Source organism: Ambystoma mexicanum, chromosome 8 (genome assembly GCF_040938575.1).
Source record: "Ambystoma mexicanum isolate Mex_15411 chromosome 8, UKY_AmexF1_1, whole genome shotgun sequence".
Taxonomy (NCBI): Eukaryota; Metazoa; Chordata; class Amphibia; order Caudata; family Ambystomatidae; genus Ambystoma; species Ambystoma mexicanum.
Window position 1 is genome coordinate 410,874,174 of NC_090929.1, and position 16,568 is coordinate 410,890,741.

The following is a 16,568-nucleotide window of genomic DNA, read 5'->3' on the forward strand; positions in this document are numbered from 1 at the left end:
CTAAGTTATAGTGCCCAGATGCCCTTGTCCCAAGATCCAGGCATTCCAAGGTACTGGCTAGCCCCAGACCACCGACCATAAAGCTGTTAGATCACCAATCAATCAGAACAGATCAGAGAGCAGGGTGATGTGATTTGTGCTGTGAGGTGCTGGGAGGGGGAAAAGTAACAAACCAAAAACCAGGGTGGGGAGACTTGGGAAAGGCGCACACTCGCCTGGGATTGAGTTGGGGTTTGTAAGATATAGTGGCCTTGAGAGTATCCTCCACACCCATGTCTGTGGTACCAGGTGCACGTTAGGTTATAGAAGATAGAGAAAGCAATGTTTTTGCATCCCTAATTGGCAATTAAATATCTTGACACCCAGTGACATGCGAACAAGAATCCCACGCGGAAAAAGATGGACAAGAGAAGTTGGCACCATGGCCTGGCATCCCTTATAGAGCAAGTTGTATATGTATAGGGTCTCACCAACCAACTACTTGGATGTGCAACTCATGAAAATTACATCATTGATGACGCTGTGTCCTTATAACCTGATGCATTGCTGTTTTCGTCAGAGCGCTCCATGGCAGTAGGGTTCTTTGCTGGCGCGTTTCTACCTTTTTGTGGAAATAAACCTTGGTCTCCTTGCAAGACGTGTTCTGGGCCTTTTTCCCTAGTGGGTTGTATTTTTTCTGGTGTGAGCGTTGAGGGGTTTCTCTACAGTTCCCATCCCAAGAGGCAACCATAAGTGGTTAGGGGCACCAGCACGTTAGGGTTTTACTTATGGTGCATCGAACAGTCATTCCCTTTTTATAAAGGTGTGTTACCATCCTGCACTGCTAGGCAACTGGTCGGTTTCTGACATTTTGGATTTTGCTGAGCTCCTGTGCCAACCACTGGTGCTAGTGTGTAAATAAATCAGAAACAGGAAGACAGAGTTTACAATGTCAGTCCCAAGAGTATCAAAATGTGTTTTTGGAAAGAATGGCAGGAGAACTGAACTAAAGAGGAAATATGATAAATGTATTGATCTGGCCCCTAGGCTTATGGTTCCCCATTGTAGGATAGACCAAATATTCAGATCAAAATCTTAAGAACGGTTTTAGCCGGCATTCAACGTCGCAGGCTGGTGCTCTTTCCTTTTCGGACCTAAATTTGGACGAGCACTGAGGCTCTGGGTAGACTCTAGAGAATTTAATGCAACGATTAGAACTGAGGGAGCCAAGTGAGGCTTGGGCGATACAGGTCAACCTATTTTAATAGAGGAAGAAAACATTACTTTTACTAATTGTTTTAAATTACTGGCTTATTTGTACTCTATATATTAATCTTAGAATGATAAAGGGCTGCATCAGCCGTGCAACGATTTACAGTGAAGTCTGGCACGCTGAATACAAAAACCTGGAAAATGCTTACCTCACTGTGCTCTGTCGCCGGCACTATGGTTACTGCGCCTTGTTGGTTGCTGATGCCTGTAATGATGATAGAAACAATTCAAGTTGACTGTTCTAGTACCAAATGTTCATATCCAGCAATGAGTAATTTGTAACGTGGAAACGCCCACATGCTTGGACATCAGTGGAAGTAAACCACATGCACAAGAAAAATTAAATAAAAGGATATATTTAAAAAAGTGAATGCAAGAGTAGACTGTTGAAGAAGGAAACATTCAACCGCCGGCAATCATGCACCTGTTTGCTAACATTGTTCTGGTATCATGCCGGCAAGATGGCTCAGTAAGGAAAGTGCTCGTCTAACATCTGCGCTCTCTGCCTGCAGGACACCATTTGAATACCAGCAGGGACAGCTCACTAGACGCAGCACAACTGCTGTCCATGAGCCATAAGGGGTGCTCTGGCAAATCAATAGCACAGTGCTCTACTATGCCTTATTTCCTATGCAGCATTTGACGGCTGGAAAAGACAAAGACAAAATATGCAGTTTCCACAACAGCAGAGGCCCCATAATGTAGGGAACATGCATGATCAAAATTGGGACCTCCGAGCCGCTGTCATCCTCATTCTTTATTGCTCATACAGACAGCAGAGAGAAGACAAGAGGTGGTTCTGCTTACTGAATCACACAATGTGATGTGCCAGATTATTTCTTTGTCTAGGCAGCTAGGATAGGAGAGCAAGGTCTGGTCCACTCCTGGTGCTATTACCTTCTCCTTCCATTGCCAATAAGATGACCTGACAACAGACGTTAATAGGCTATATGTTATTGGTCTTTTACACTGCACACATCACCACAATAGTGGTCTTAACGGTCCAAACTTTGTCCATGTACAGACGAATTGTGACCCCACTCAGGGTGGCAGCGAGACCGTGTTCTCTGGCGTGAAAAGGAAATGGGGTCACGGACAGCAGGAAAGCGGGAAAACTCAGGGAGCCAAAACATACTGGCTTAACTTGCAACATGTATGTTGTGTTATGTTACAATCACTTGTAAAGCGCAATGTACACCCAAAGGCATCTTGGCAGTGGATAAAACTGGGCATGAAGGCGCTATGGAGAAAACGGCTTAGGTCAGCTAAAACAGATAGGTTTTAAGAGAACTTCTGAACAAAAGATGGTTATCAGTAGCAGGAAGCGCAGGAGGGAGGGAATGCCAGAGTTGAGCTGCGGCTTTAGAAAATGCATGGCCACCAATGCGGGAGTCTTTAAAACACCGAGTCAGAATCAGGCAAGCGTCAGCAGAACGAAGAGCACGCATGGGTGTATAGGGGAGGTATTTTAGCTTGTAAATATTCTGCCCCGATTCCATAGAGGGCACAGTGGACCAAACAAAGGGATTTAAACATAAATGTGAGTGATAGTGATTGTTGTTATGAATTTATAGTTTTTAGTGATTTGAAGAATGAGAGCTTCCCTTGCTGGCAGGCAGAACTTTCATGGAGGCAACTACTCATGTCTTGGTGAAACTGAGACACGTTGTTGAGGCTTGATGGTATCAATATGTGCTCAAGAGTGCGTTAGGGCTTACTAACCAGAAAATCATATTGTATTCCCTACTGCGGATTGCCAGAGGCAGTTCTGGTAAAGCCAAACCAACTGATGGAGGGGTCACAGCCAAGAATTGGCCGTGTACAGAATGACTATTGGGGGACGCAGGAGAGTTTGACAGAAGATCTCCCCACGCAAGGCATACCTGCATTATTAACATTCACAAAGAATTCAGATCCTGAATGTCCCGTTTTAAGATGCCTAGTTTGGTGTTGAAACATCACTCATGATATATACCTATTAAGGAAGTATTAGCACACACAGGTAGCATCTGATCCAATCAGAAACCACAGAATCTACTACTAACACGCCAGCATTCTGAGCTGTCTGATAGCGGTTTCCACAAACACCTCCCCTAAATCCTAAACTTCAGTCACTTTTCACATTGCTCCTTCTCGTCCGTGCCACTCCACATAAAGTCACGCCCAGGGTAAAATGAAAATAGTTTTCTGTTTTGAAGGAAGTCTCATTTTCCTTGACAGTGTCCATTTATTTTTAATTTCTGAAGTACCCTTCACACACCGAGCGATTCTGCTCAAATAATTGTTCAAAAAATGAATCGCTCCCCTGACATTAGCTCTCTGAACGTTTGGACTGGGATGCTAAATACTAGGTCAGCAGGCCTAAACAGTGCTGCAGCGTTCCCCCTAATTACCTCAGGAGGGCGGTCCATTACTACCTAGTACACTACAGCCAGATCAGCCAGTATTTATCACCCAATTAGATTGCCATATGAGACAGAGCAACAATTTAAATATCTAAGTGGAAGTGGTAGTTGTTACTGCACCCAAGAGAAATACAACATAATGATGTACCTTATACCCAAGTGTACCACCTTAATAGGAGGGATGTTTCAAGAGTGGGTACCCAAAGACAGCATATAGTAAAAGGCATTTCGGATTTTTTCATGTCAAATGAAGGGAACATGGACCTTATGCATAAACTGGTTTTGCATTTACAAAATGTTTGTTTGCAATGTCTAAAAGGAAAATTAGATTTTGCAATTAGGATTGGACTTCCCTGTTCACCTTGCAAACTCTTACAAGTCACAAGAGATGGGTCTGGAACTCAGGCATTTCCTCCTTTCTTGCGACTTGCAGAAGAACTCATCAAGGATTAGCGACCACTTCAGTGATTGCCAACACTGAATAATTAGACTTCCAATGATAAGGTAGGTGGTAACGATTTGCTGAGTGGAAGAAATCAATAGAGAACTGCTCCTACTTGTGCTGCGCCAGGTTTTAGGGAGACATTGCTCACCTGAGACCGCTACTATTGCAACCACTGTCCCTTTAACGGACAGCAGACACAAAGTAAGTTGCATTACAATTTCATGGTCAAAAGACCGATGCACCCTACTGGCTTCCATACCTTTACCTACAGCTGGGCAAACACAGAGGCTATGCACTTAAAAAGCTATCCAGTGACTATCAGTGAAGAAACTGCACCAGGGAACTACACCAAGCTCAGGGTAACATTCTGGCCACATTTGATATGCTGCAACCTGGTTACTTCCTACATCAGTCCTCGACCGTTTTCTCTGTCAGGAAAAATCTTGATGCTAAAATCCCTCCAATTTTCAGTTAAAGGACAGAGACAAAAAGCAGAGTGATTTACCCAATATTACAGATTATACCAAATTGAGACACCCTAATTAGGATGTTAATGTTAAAGGACATTTGTACCACGCACTATCACCACCGTAGTGGTTCCTTGGCGCTCTGGCGGCTCTGAAAAGGGCGAGGGGGGGTTGAGTTAGTGGGAGGAAGCAGGAAAAATGCAAGAGAGCAGTGATGTGCTGTTGGCGGCCTCAGCCCGGTTGGTCCGTTGGCTGGGCCTGGGGTGTTTGCGGCCGGTAGTCGTCGTGTACTGTTGTGCAAGGCTATGTGTGTTTTGTTGTTGCAATGTAGTGAAGTTTGTGCGGTTTGTTGTGCTGTAGGTTTTGGTTGTGTTTGGTTTGGAGTTTGAGAGGTGTATGCAGAAAGGGAAGTTGTTAGTAGGGTTGGTTAGTTTGCATCTCTATCCTGAATTGAAGCGCTCGGCTTGCATAGTCTCCCCTGTTGCGGCTCTGTCCTAATCTGGGTCTGACAGGCCCACAGGTTCCTTACTCTTCTGGCCCTCACCTCTAACATGCTCTCTCATGACTCCCCTTATCCTCCATTTAGACTTAGTGGCCAGTGTATCTGTTAATGAGAACCTCTCAGGTAGTGGGGATTGTCAATGTCTCGATAATTCCACACCAACGTGGTACCTGGCGGTAATTAAATTGCAGTGCGGGCGAAAGAGTTGGTGGGATTGTCTGGGTTAGTTGACTCAGTCTCCGTGTGTGCCGCATGTGTTCCTGTCTATCCGATGTCACCCGTCCAGCTGCCGTGGGCTTTACTCTCCCCGGTCCGGGATGTCCGTGTCTTTTCGGTTTAGTTATCCCTTTTGTGCAACTTGGGTTATGGCAGGGGTCCTAAAACCCCTCCCTCACATCGTGCCTACCCAGACTCTCAGGCGCCTAAATGAGGGCTTCTGCGTGGAAGCCCGCAAAAAGGCCATGAACAAAGGGACCAAACATGGTGTGGCGCGTAGAGTAAAACATGAGAAAGAAATTTACAAAAAGAAATGGCGAATAAGCCCAGCCGGAACCGTAATAAAATATATATGGTCAAGCGGGTTTATGTTTGAGGCTAATATAATAGCCTAAAACAATACCATGGTTATTTTAGATAACCGCGGTATAAAAAATAAGGTAGATACCACTGCCACCAGCCAAGTCTTAGTGTAAAGGGAGCGAAACAATGCTCCAAGAGACAGACAAAAAGGGATAAGCATTACCCTTTCCAATACTCCATGGAAGATGGGGTGTAAGGGTCTGTGGTTAAAGTGACTAAATAAAGTTAATGGCAACTTTATCTTTTCTGGGGGACAGTAGTCAGCCCCAGAAAATGGAGTCGGTGGGAAATCTAAAAGACAACCCTGTGTCACTGCACTGAAGGTGCTGTGTAACACACATGGAAGAATATGGTTCCATGGAGTAGGTGAGGCTCCAGTGCCCAAGATCACACAAAAAGTAGAAATACACATAGGAAAACACATGTAAGAGTGCGAAAAAAGGCTCACACTCTTACCAGGTGAGAAAAATAAATCCTAGAAATCCAGCAAAGCTGCTGGGGGACTCATTAGGTAAAGGAAATCAACCATTTATGAGAATTCTCCCTACCAATGACCAAGAAGAGCCGCAGAGGGGTTGGAGGGAGGGTTTGCATATGAATCCATGCCATTTAGGATGGGCAATCCTAAATATCTATTCCGAGCTTGCAATACCTGGAGACCCGGGTTACTCCTCACTGATGATGCCCAATACCACTTATGATTTTTTAGGAATTCTACAAGTCTTTTTTGTTTGGACCCCCTTAACGTTTTGCTTTTTCCCTTCATCTGTTGTGGATCACCAATCTCATTTTCGGCGGGAAGAGGGACTTCTACTGATCTTTAAAAGTGTATGATCCCATGGTTGTCCATGAGATTCCTGAGACAGGAGGGCCTTTGAAGCACCCTTTTCTGGCTCTAGGGTTATTATTTCACCTTATATAGGTTTTAGGAAGTATGCTGGTGCCATCGGTTATATCATTTTGGCTTCATCAAGGATGCAACCAGGCAGTCCAATGTACCTTTTTCATAGCTATTGAAGCAGCAATGTATTTTTATGTCCTGCTCTTGACCATTTTGTTTTAGATATTTTATTTGCTCAGGAAAACCACACGACCCTGTGCCTACACTCAGTTCTGGTCACTATGTTCTGACCGAATTGTCTTGCCAGGCAGGTAGCTTACCGGAAAGATTACTGCAATGTTCTCGCTGTTACTGCATTTTATGGACCAGATCTGGGCATACTGGCTGAACCGTGTCCTGGTCAGATCTCCACTTCAGATTTTTGGCTGCTGCAAGTCCTTCTCGTTGGCTGTATTAGGACCTACATGATGGGCCTGTCTTTGGGGTGCTTTACCGCCGCCTTCTAGTCGAAATTGAGGAAAGCTTGGAGCTATTTAACTCCTGCTTGTAGCTTAGAAGAGCCTGGTTAGCTTGACAGCAACAGCTACCAGAAGCTATCTTTGGCTGCCGAAGCCAATGGATGCTGAACAAACACACTTATGTGACTATAACTGTTTGTAATGGGGACAATCTAGAAATAAACATTAGGACACATCTATACACCATTTACAGCACAAGCGTACATAAATAATGGACACAATTATATGTTTGCATCTGATGTGGAAGTTACATATGCAGAACGCTATGTACTAGTTCCTCGTTCTCCACTGGTAGTTCCTGGACACTGGTTAATGCTGGATACCCAGGAGCTGCTTTGAGCTCCTGGTTATCCAATTTCAATTTTCGAGCCTTGTTCACTGGAACCTGCTTTGACGGGTTGTCCTGCCTTTTCGGAGGTAATCTTGATACTGCTTTCGCTTCTGGCTAAAGGGTACAACTTTTAGGGAGGGCGATTACTCTTCTTTTTCATTGTCTGGGAGCGGTTCGTCTGGGGTTCAAGTCCCTGGATGTTAGGGATCCTGTAAGCCGCACCTGGAAAAGAAGACCTATCCCGACCAGTTTGGTTGGGGCTTTCCAAGCAAACTTTACAGCAACTAGCACCGTCACCACCTACATCTGGCCTTGTGTTGGGGATTTGTTCTCGATACTTAATTCAGGGGTCCCCGTTGTCCACTAGTATTAGTGTTGCTTTTTCATTGGCATTCCTAAACTGTGTTCTTACCAGGACTTTTAATACATGCTTTACTGCCCGTCTCCAACACTTCGGTGGGAGTCTATTCTGTGAATTCCCTATACCTTGTGAGAGGCAGTATTTTCTAACACTGTTACACAACCTGTAATCTAATGTGGATGTGTCTAAATTGGCTTAAGTTGAATGACAGCAACATTGACTGCTTTGAATAAATGGTCTGTCAAATCTCTGAACTGATTAATTCTGGCCTAGATGGATGGCCCACTGCCCTGCTATATTAGAGGTGGTAAAAAAAAGCATGTAGTCAAAAGTGACCCCTGCCCTGTCCTTGTTTGCACAGATTGCATCTGGGGCAAAGAGTATTTTTTTAAAAATTTGAACCATTGAGAACATTCTCAAATATTACACAAATGTCAGAGTTCTAAAAGTCAATACCTTTCATATCTAAGAGGGACGATTGCATGAGCGTGCGGTTTGCAAATAGTAGTAGCTCCAGAATCGAGCAGCACACCTGTTGTGTGATCTTGGCTAGCACCATCATGTCTCACCAGCTCTTTATAGATTGCACTTACTACCAGTGAAGTCCATAGCTCAATTTAAGGTACTCTGCTTGGTACCTATCGCTGTATACAGAGTCAGGCCTGCTTTTTACTAAACAAAATTGCCTGGGTTATTCCAAGCTGTCGAATCTGCTCTACAACTAAGAAACTGTTCAAACTTTCCATGGTACTTCAGGTAAGTACTGTAAATAAGTTTAATTAAGTACTGTAAATAAGTTTAATTATCAGGTGGCCGAACTACGGAACTCCATGCCTCTTTCTTTACCAGCCACCTCAGATCTCATAAGTTTCTGTAAGTGATTGAAACCTGGTCTCTTTCAAATTAGCATCCAACCTTCAAATCCTATGCCAGTCAGGGGAGCCAACTTTGTAATTCTAGGGGGTTGTCGTCATTCAGGTTTTAGGGACATTGCATTGAAAGTATAGGAACATTTATTTAGGCAGGTTGCTTTACCAGGGGGGTCCCGGGCCCTGGAGCACCTGCGTACTGGGTGTCCCTGCTGTGGGTAGCGGATACTATACTGAAGGATATTATGTTTTCATCAGTTCTAAACTTTCACATCCCCAAGATGCCGAAAGGTGAACGCTAGTGCTTTTATACATTTGTAATAAATAGAAATAATATCTTGACCTCTGGTTTTGGTATGTTGTGATAATTATATATTCATGCTGGAAAATAACATCATACTTTAGGCATCAAAAACATTAACTCCTTTCTTCTTGTAAGAGAACCGTTGGTTTATACTATTTTTATTTATTTACTTGGTTTAATCAAATTAATGATTTTTACAATGAGAAACAGAAAACGTAGGAGAAGAGAATAAAATCAAAACTGAATTTGTTCCAGTACATTAGTTAGAGGGCCAAGATTTGTTTCAACGTCTGTGCTATGGCGATTGTCCAGGTGGTCCTTTCATCACTCATTAGCCTCCCCCACCATAGTTCCTCATCTCTGGTATGTGAGGCAGGTAGGTGTGGTAGCAAGTACCTTTCTCCAATTTGTTTTGTGCCCGGGCAGTTCAGTAACAGGTGACGGATGGTTTCAACCTCATCCTTTTTAGAGCAGAATCGGCATTTGTTTGTGTTGCTTTGCCCTCTAACTGCCAGAATCTCGTGCGTTTCCAGTAAATTCAAGCAAGCCCTCAAAAACAGATTTCTGACCTATTTACTGGGCAATTTGCTCAGGTAATTTGGAACAGAATTTACTTTGCTCACATGGGGCGGTAGATGGCTGGTTGATTTTGCCTTGGCTGCACCGTCTAAGGTCTTGATCCAATCTAACTCAGTCATTTTCTTTTTTATTTTCTTCGGATTGCGGATGAGCTCTGCCTCAGCCGAATGGATTTCCATCAACTTTATTTTACACAATGATTCCCAGTGTTTCAGTGCGCTGCAGGATGTACCCAATGTTTCAGTTTGAATTATGTCTAGTAGAGGGCGGCGATCCGAGAGCAAGGTTTTCCTGTAGAACATCATGTTTTTGACTTAGATAATCGCTCCCAACGAAACCAATCCTAGCTCTCTTCTGATTAATAGCGTAGATGACGATTTCGGCAAACCCAGGACTGTGCGCCAAAAGTAGCCTTCCAGTTTGGGCCATAGTTGAACAGGTGTATGCAGGAGCGCCTCCGCGGCATAGGTGAGAGAGGGAACCACCTTTGCGCGATAGAATCTTATCATCGGAAACAAGGAGAAGCGGCCAAATTTGTTGTCTAATGCACGAGCTTGGGCAGCAAGTTTTTTTGCTTTTTCCAAGAGGGTAAGTTGCAGGGTTGCGTTTACACTTGAACAGTCCAAGGTTACTCCCGCTGGAGGCCAATCGGGGTCAGGTCCATTAGGATCATGTCATCCACGTAGAGCAGCCGTGTTATTTTCTGAGAGCCCATAGTTGGTGGAAAAGAGCGGATGGATACTTCGGAGACCTTAAAATCGCCAATATAAGCGATAAAAAGGGCCGGGGCTAATGGCCAGCCCTGCTTGACGCCTCTTCCAGACGGAATTTCATCAGAGAGGAGGCCGGTTTGATTTAGTCTCACTCGCAACTTGGTGTTTTTATGAAGAGCGCGGATGGGCTGGGCTATGTCCATGGGGCAATTCCAGTATCTCAGTTTTTCCCAGAGAGTCTTTCTGTTGACCTGGTCAAAGGCTTGAGCCAGGTCAATAAATGCCACAAAAACGCGGGGCCCTCCATCAATGACTTCACTTTTCAACGCGCTCGTGTACATGATGTTAGTCGAGGTTCCATGGTTTTTGGTGAATCCCGTTTGGTACGGATCAGCACATGGGACATTTTTTGCCCTTTGCTGAAAGTGGAGTAGCAGCAGAGCCCCAAAGACCTTGCCAATAGTGTCCAACAAGGCTACGGGACGATAGTTCCCTGGCTCCTCTTTACAGCCCTTTTTAAATATCGGGACCACGATGGACGTGGTCCAAGAAGATGGAATTGATCTAGAATTCATGCAGCGTTGGAAAATCGCACTCTCAGTACCGACCATTCTTTCACGGTTTTTTTAGGTCCAGATTGGCGATTCCATCTGGGCCGGGCGCTCTGGAGGGTTTGAGTCTATGCAGAACCTTCATTATCTCCTCCTTGTCACTCAGATCAATCCACGGTTCCGACTGGGTGTTGTCCTCGATAATAAGTGAGGCCGAAGGTGCCAGAAAGAGTCTTGAAGAAGTTCGTCCAGACTTCCTCACCAATGTTGTATAAGGGGACTTCCTCCAAGGGAGAGGTCGTTGATCTAAGAAGTGACCAAAATTCCCGCGGGTGATGGTCACATACCAGCTTCAGCATAGATTCTGCATCCTGTTGGTTTAAATTTAGGCGATGGTGCCTGATCCAGGCCTTGTAAGTTGATTGTGCTATGCGGAAGCTGACTTGATTTCCGGGCGAGGGCTTTTCTCGCGCTACTCTTCAATCTCCTCAATTCTCTGCATTTTTTCACCAGTTCTTCGCAGTATACATGGCTGTGAAGTTTAATGCAGCGTCTCGACTTGTTATTGAGTGCAGTGTACGGGACCAAAAGTGGTTGATAGTCCGGGAGTGGGAGGACGTTCGTGATGCGGCTCTCTTCTCCGTCCTTTTGATAGTATTGGGTGATCTTCACCAATGCTTCCACCGATAGTTTGAGATGATTTTTCTGGCTGTTATTTTCCACTTGAGCAGGCATATAAAATTTTCTGGCTGAGCATGAGATCCACTTCAGGGCCAGTAAGTAGTAAGTGTCGCCAGATGACTACTCACAAAGATGTGGTCAATATCGGCACCAGAGCTGCCCCTCTCCCAGGTAGAGACTCGATTTTGCTTTTGGAAAAGGTCGCCCGCGTTGAATAGGGCTCTGGAGGTCATCAACGCGAGCCACTTATTGCCTCGCTCTTCTCTCGGAGAAGAGGATGATGGAGGGGCGCTCATGATATCCTGTGGATTGCATATGGCATTGAGGTCACCACATATCATGTGGACTGCTGGAAACGGGCATCGTCGATGGTATGCTCGATTAAAGAGAGACAGGTGTTGCCGTTTATGGCAAGTGGGTTCCAGTAAACGTTGATGAAAATTAACGTCCCAGATGTTTGTGGACAGTTTTCTCCAGTTTGCTTATCCCAGCGAAGCTTAATTGCAAGCAGGTATGTTGAGGATTTCAGCGTTTTCTTAAGGTATAGCCCACTGCCAGAGCGGATGGCTGAAATGAGTCTGGAATAGGGGCGGCCCAGTGCCCCTTTTTTTGCTGGAACAAAAGCTATTTCATAACCATCCATTGATGGTTTCTCCATCATCCATGACTCTTGAATACAGACTATGTCAAATCGTCCTAGGTTAGTGTCACTCTCCTTGGTCAAATGCTGGAAGCCCCTGGTGTTCCAGGACCCCAGCAACAACAACTCCTTCCTTGCGCTAGGTCTTATGGTGAGGGGAGCAGGAGAGCGACTGACGCGTTGCTATTGCTTCCTGTTGCTAGAAAGCGCCTTCGGTAGCCAGGACCATAGTTGGGCTAGAAGAGCTTGTTTGGTGGTCTGTTGCGGCTCGGGTTTCCTTGATGTTGGCGTTTGGGTAATAGTTCATTGAATTTTGGCCAATGGGCCTGCCGGAAAATGACCTATTCCTAAAGGATCTTTGTAGGCACTTCACCTGTAGGCGTGTCCTGCATGTAGGATTGGTGAACATTCATCAGGCTTAAATTCTGTGTAGTGCTCCTCGTGGGGCATGGTGGATGGTAGGATCCTATTTCATTCTGTCCAGTGCATTGGTTGCCTTGGTCAGCATGTTTGGTCTCGTTTATCGCCCGGGAGGACGAGTCTTGATAGGTCGACTTGAGGGCCACGCTGATTTGAGTTTTTAGAGGCCTGGCCACGTCTGGCCGATCTCCTCAGGGGGCTTATGGTTCATTGTCTGATAATTCAAACAGGTCAAACCCCAATTTCAAAAGGTTTTCGGCAGCCTCAGAAATCCTGTTTTTAACTGAGTTAGAGGTTACCTAAAGGTAGGCAATCGCAATTTTCCCCTCATGAAAAGGCTCTACCAGTGAGATGTCGTCTGTCCCCAGACATTTGAGCGATGGGATACATTTGAAGAGATTGAGCACGAAGCCCCGATTCAGGACTACATATTTTTATTGTCCAAAAGTTGTTCCAGCTTGAATGAGCGCTCTAATTTGGCGCGAGTGGAGAGGTTCCGGTGAGCCTGCTTTGGGCTTGATTTTTGGCAGCGGGCAGTTAATTTCTCAGAACCAGAGGCTTTGGGGTACCTCCTTGTATCAGATGGCCGACGGTCCCGAGTTGCATGGACCCACTGGTGTCTGGCAGAGTTACAGGCCAGGGGACGGGGGAGGACTCTCTCCTCCTCCTTTCTGTGGGCTGAGTGGGCTTCGCGAGGGTATCCTCCACCATCCGCCTTTTGAGAGCGTCCTGAGCGCTCAGATAAGGAGCTTCGAGTTTCATCCGGGCCCCAAGTAGACAACCTGATTATTTTTTTGCAAAGGTTTTCCAAAGTCTGAAAAGTGGCTTCTGCTTCCACGTTTGTGTGCGAGGCACTTTCCTCTTTAGACTCCAGAGACGAGTACACGCTTAGATTTAGTAGTTCCTCATCATCGTCTGGTTCTCGCACTTTAGGATCCGAAGAGCCCGCCAAAAAGCTCCCTCCGCATGCCAATTTGGAGTTTGTGGGCTTTTCTCTGGTTGGAATAATGGTGGTAGATGAGGCAATTCCTGCGCTTGCTGAAGGCGCAATCCAGATAGAGGGACCTCCCTCTTTAGTTGGAAGAACCTCGGCATAGGACCGGGGTAAAGGGGTAGCTGAGATGTAATTTGTTTTCAGGTTGTCGAAAATTGCGAATTCTTTATTTGAAGGAGCTTTTGGCGGACCTTCAGAGTCCAAAACGTCCTCGGAGTCGGGAGAAATGAGGATCACCTCATTGTTAATGGCACCATTGGTGCTGTGTCCACCTGGCTTTTTCTTATTGTTGACCGACCCTAGCCCTTTGGGCCCAGACATAGGTTTTTCAGTGGGACCCTTTGGGTTAGTTAACCAAGACTTCGGGGTCTGTGTGCTTCATTCGACAGACATTGTTTGGGTGATAGAGGAGGAAGGAGGTGCAGTGGCCTGGGTTCCCTGGCAGTGATGTAACAAAGGCTCCCCTGCACCCGAGGACTTTCTTCTATTCGATTGTTTAGGGCATTTATATACCACTCAAGGAAGATCAGGCGGCTATTCATCATAGCTGAGATGGAAGTGTGATCTTTGAGAGTGTCGTTGATTGACTCATACAGTTTGCAAAATGGTGCCAGGGCTATTGTCACCGCAGACATGATTGACATTAAGTCCACCTTTTTCCCCCGACGAGTCTTTGGAAATGTTCCCCGATGACTCACTCTAACGTTGGCTTCTAGGCGGGGTGTGTTGAGTCAGCGTGGCTTTAGTCTGGACAGGGGGCGAGGCTGGTCGTAGGCCAGTGGTCAAATCAGGTTGGGGAGCGGAGCTTGAGTCAAGCGGCAGCATGGCGCTGGGATCAAGGGCCAGCGAAGCAGGCGTTTGTGTGGAATGCTCGTCCACGAGTCCACTCGGCAGAGATCCTTCCCTGGTTCTCGGCTGGAGTGGGGCTGCTGTGGGGTCGAGAAAACAGGGGTTGTTTAAATGTATCGGCGGTGCTGTCGAAGACGATGCTGGGATTTGAAGCTCGCTGTTTGCTGCTTTGTTGGTCTGAGGGGCAACATGCTCCATTGCTGCGCATTTCTACATTCAATGTCAGCGGGCTGCCGTGCAGCATCAAACACAGGAAAGGAGCGAGGTGTCTCGGCGTCTTGAGGTGGTTTCGAAGAGGTAGGGGCGACCACCGTAGGACCTAGGGGCGGCCCCCGACCCAGCAGAGGGCTGCCCCCCACCTCTGCCTGAAAGATGGAGATGGGGTGCCGCTGGGCAGGTGAAGAAACAGGGCTTGGTGACCCGAAATGCCATCTAATTCTGGCATCCGGCGGAACGCAGAGATTAAGGCCTCTGGCCAGCTCAGACATACGAGAACCCCCTACACAGGAGGGTGCCTCCGGGGTTTTTTTTGGCAGCGGTTGGTTGAGGACTGCTTTCAGGATCTCAGAATCCGAAAGCTCCTCTGAGACACTTGGTTTCCTCTTTGCGAATTTTGCAAAGAAGTTGCAGTTAGTCAAGGTAAGTGCCAGCGTTGACTGTTCACCTTTTAAAGGGGATCTGGTGGAGTTGGTGGACAAGTTGGGCAGTCTAGGACGTGTGCTCAGCTGAACTTTGTTGCCAGATTTTTGTCGTAGGAGAGCGCAGCGTTTCCTGCACGCCGGTGCCCCCTTTTTTTTCAGGTGCCGGTGGTTAACAGAAGCATATTGAGCTTTTGCAGGGCTTCTATGTGATACGTCTTTAGAAGCATTGTGAGAGGGGGGAAGTCTCTGCATTAGCCCTCTCCCCCTGTGCTTCTCGCTGGGTCTCGTTCTCTGGCGGCACACGTGGGGGTGCGCCCGGCAACACCAGCACCTCCGCCGAAGTCGGACGGGGGTGATGCAGGATAGAAACCACGGTTTCATTGTAGAACGGCAAGGCAATTGATGGGGAGCTCGCCAGCCCCCCTTGCACTCCCCCAACCCCAGCATCGTCCTGGCTGGAGGGTCGGGTTACAGGCAAAGGAAGCATCGCTGCACCCCAATGGTTGCGCTCACGGAAGGCAGTAGCGTCAACGGCCTTGGCATCTGAACCCCAAACCCACCGCCCTCACTACCCTGCCCCACCAGTCCCGCTCCCTCACCTGGGACGGCCAACGTCTCCTCTCCTCCGAGGGGCACCGTTGGACCTGCCTCGATCGGCGGGGCATTAGGACCGGATGAAGAAGGGGAGGCAGGCAAGCAAGTTCTCAGGGCATTATTCACAGAATCTCGCGTCGAGGAAGAGTCTGACTCGTTGTCTTCTAATCGCAGCTCCGGTCGAGTGTTCAGGGACCCTGCCTCCAGGCCAGGGTCGCTGGGCTGTAACGATGCAGTTGCCATGTGCTTTCTGGAGCTCCGGAGGCAGCGGCCCTCCGCCTCTTGCAAGATGGATTCAGTCAGAAGCGGAGCACAGGCAAGTAGGGCAGCTTCCCCTCTGCATTTAGCTGCCCTCGCTGCCATAGACTGGTGAGACTGCTACTCTGCAGCTACTCCGCGGCCGCTCCGCGGTGAGAGAGGGTTTTTGTGAAAGTCCAGCCCTCTGATGAGTAAAGATGGTAAACAGACTTCACAGGTAACAGGAGCAGCAAACAGACACACAGGCACGTAGAGGGTACTGCAGAGACTGCTACTCTGCAGCTACTCCGATCCTCCAATCTGCCAAGAGTGCAAACACAAATCCCACTCTGCACGGTGCCCTTAACAGTTTCCAAACGTCACCTGTGCTAACAATGGGCTACGCGTGTAAGGGGGCATTTAACTGATCTCTGGCCCCTTAGATCACATGAAGTTTATACTATATGTGTTTGTCAAATGTTTCAACATCTCTAATAGGTCCCTACTCCAATGATTTGTGATCTTCAGCAAAGGGCAAAATATGACAAAGAACAAAACACATTGATGAATACAATGGTAGAGCAATATCTCAACTCAAACATATCGTTTGCACTCCTCAAATCCTTGTTACACTTCTCCCTTAGTCTGAAATTCAGACAAGAACATTTCAAGATCCCACTCCTGTTCGGTCACCTTTAAAGACTCAGCCAATTCTGTACTGCACCTTTGAATCTTTGTAGCTTGGAGGAAAAATTATGCATTAGACCACATCTCCATATTCCAGAGCCTTTACTGG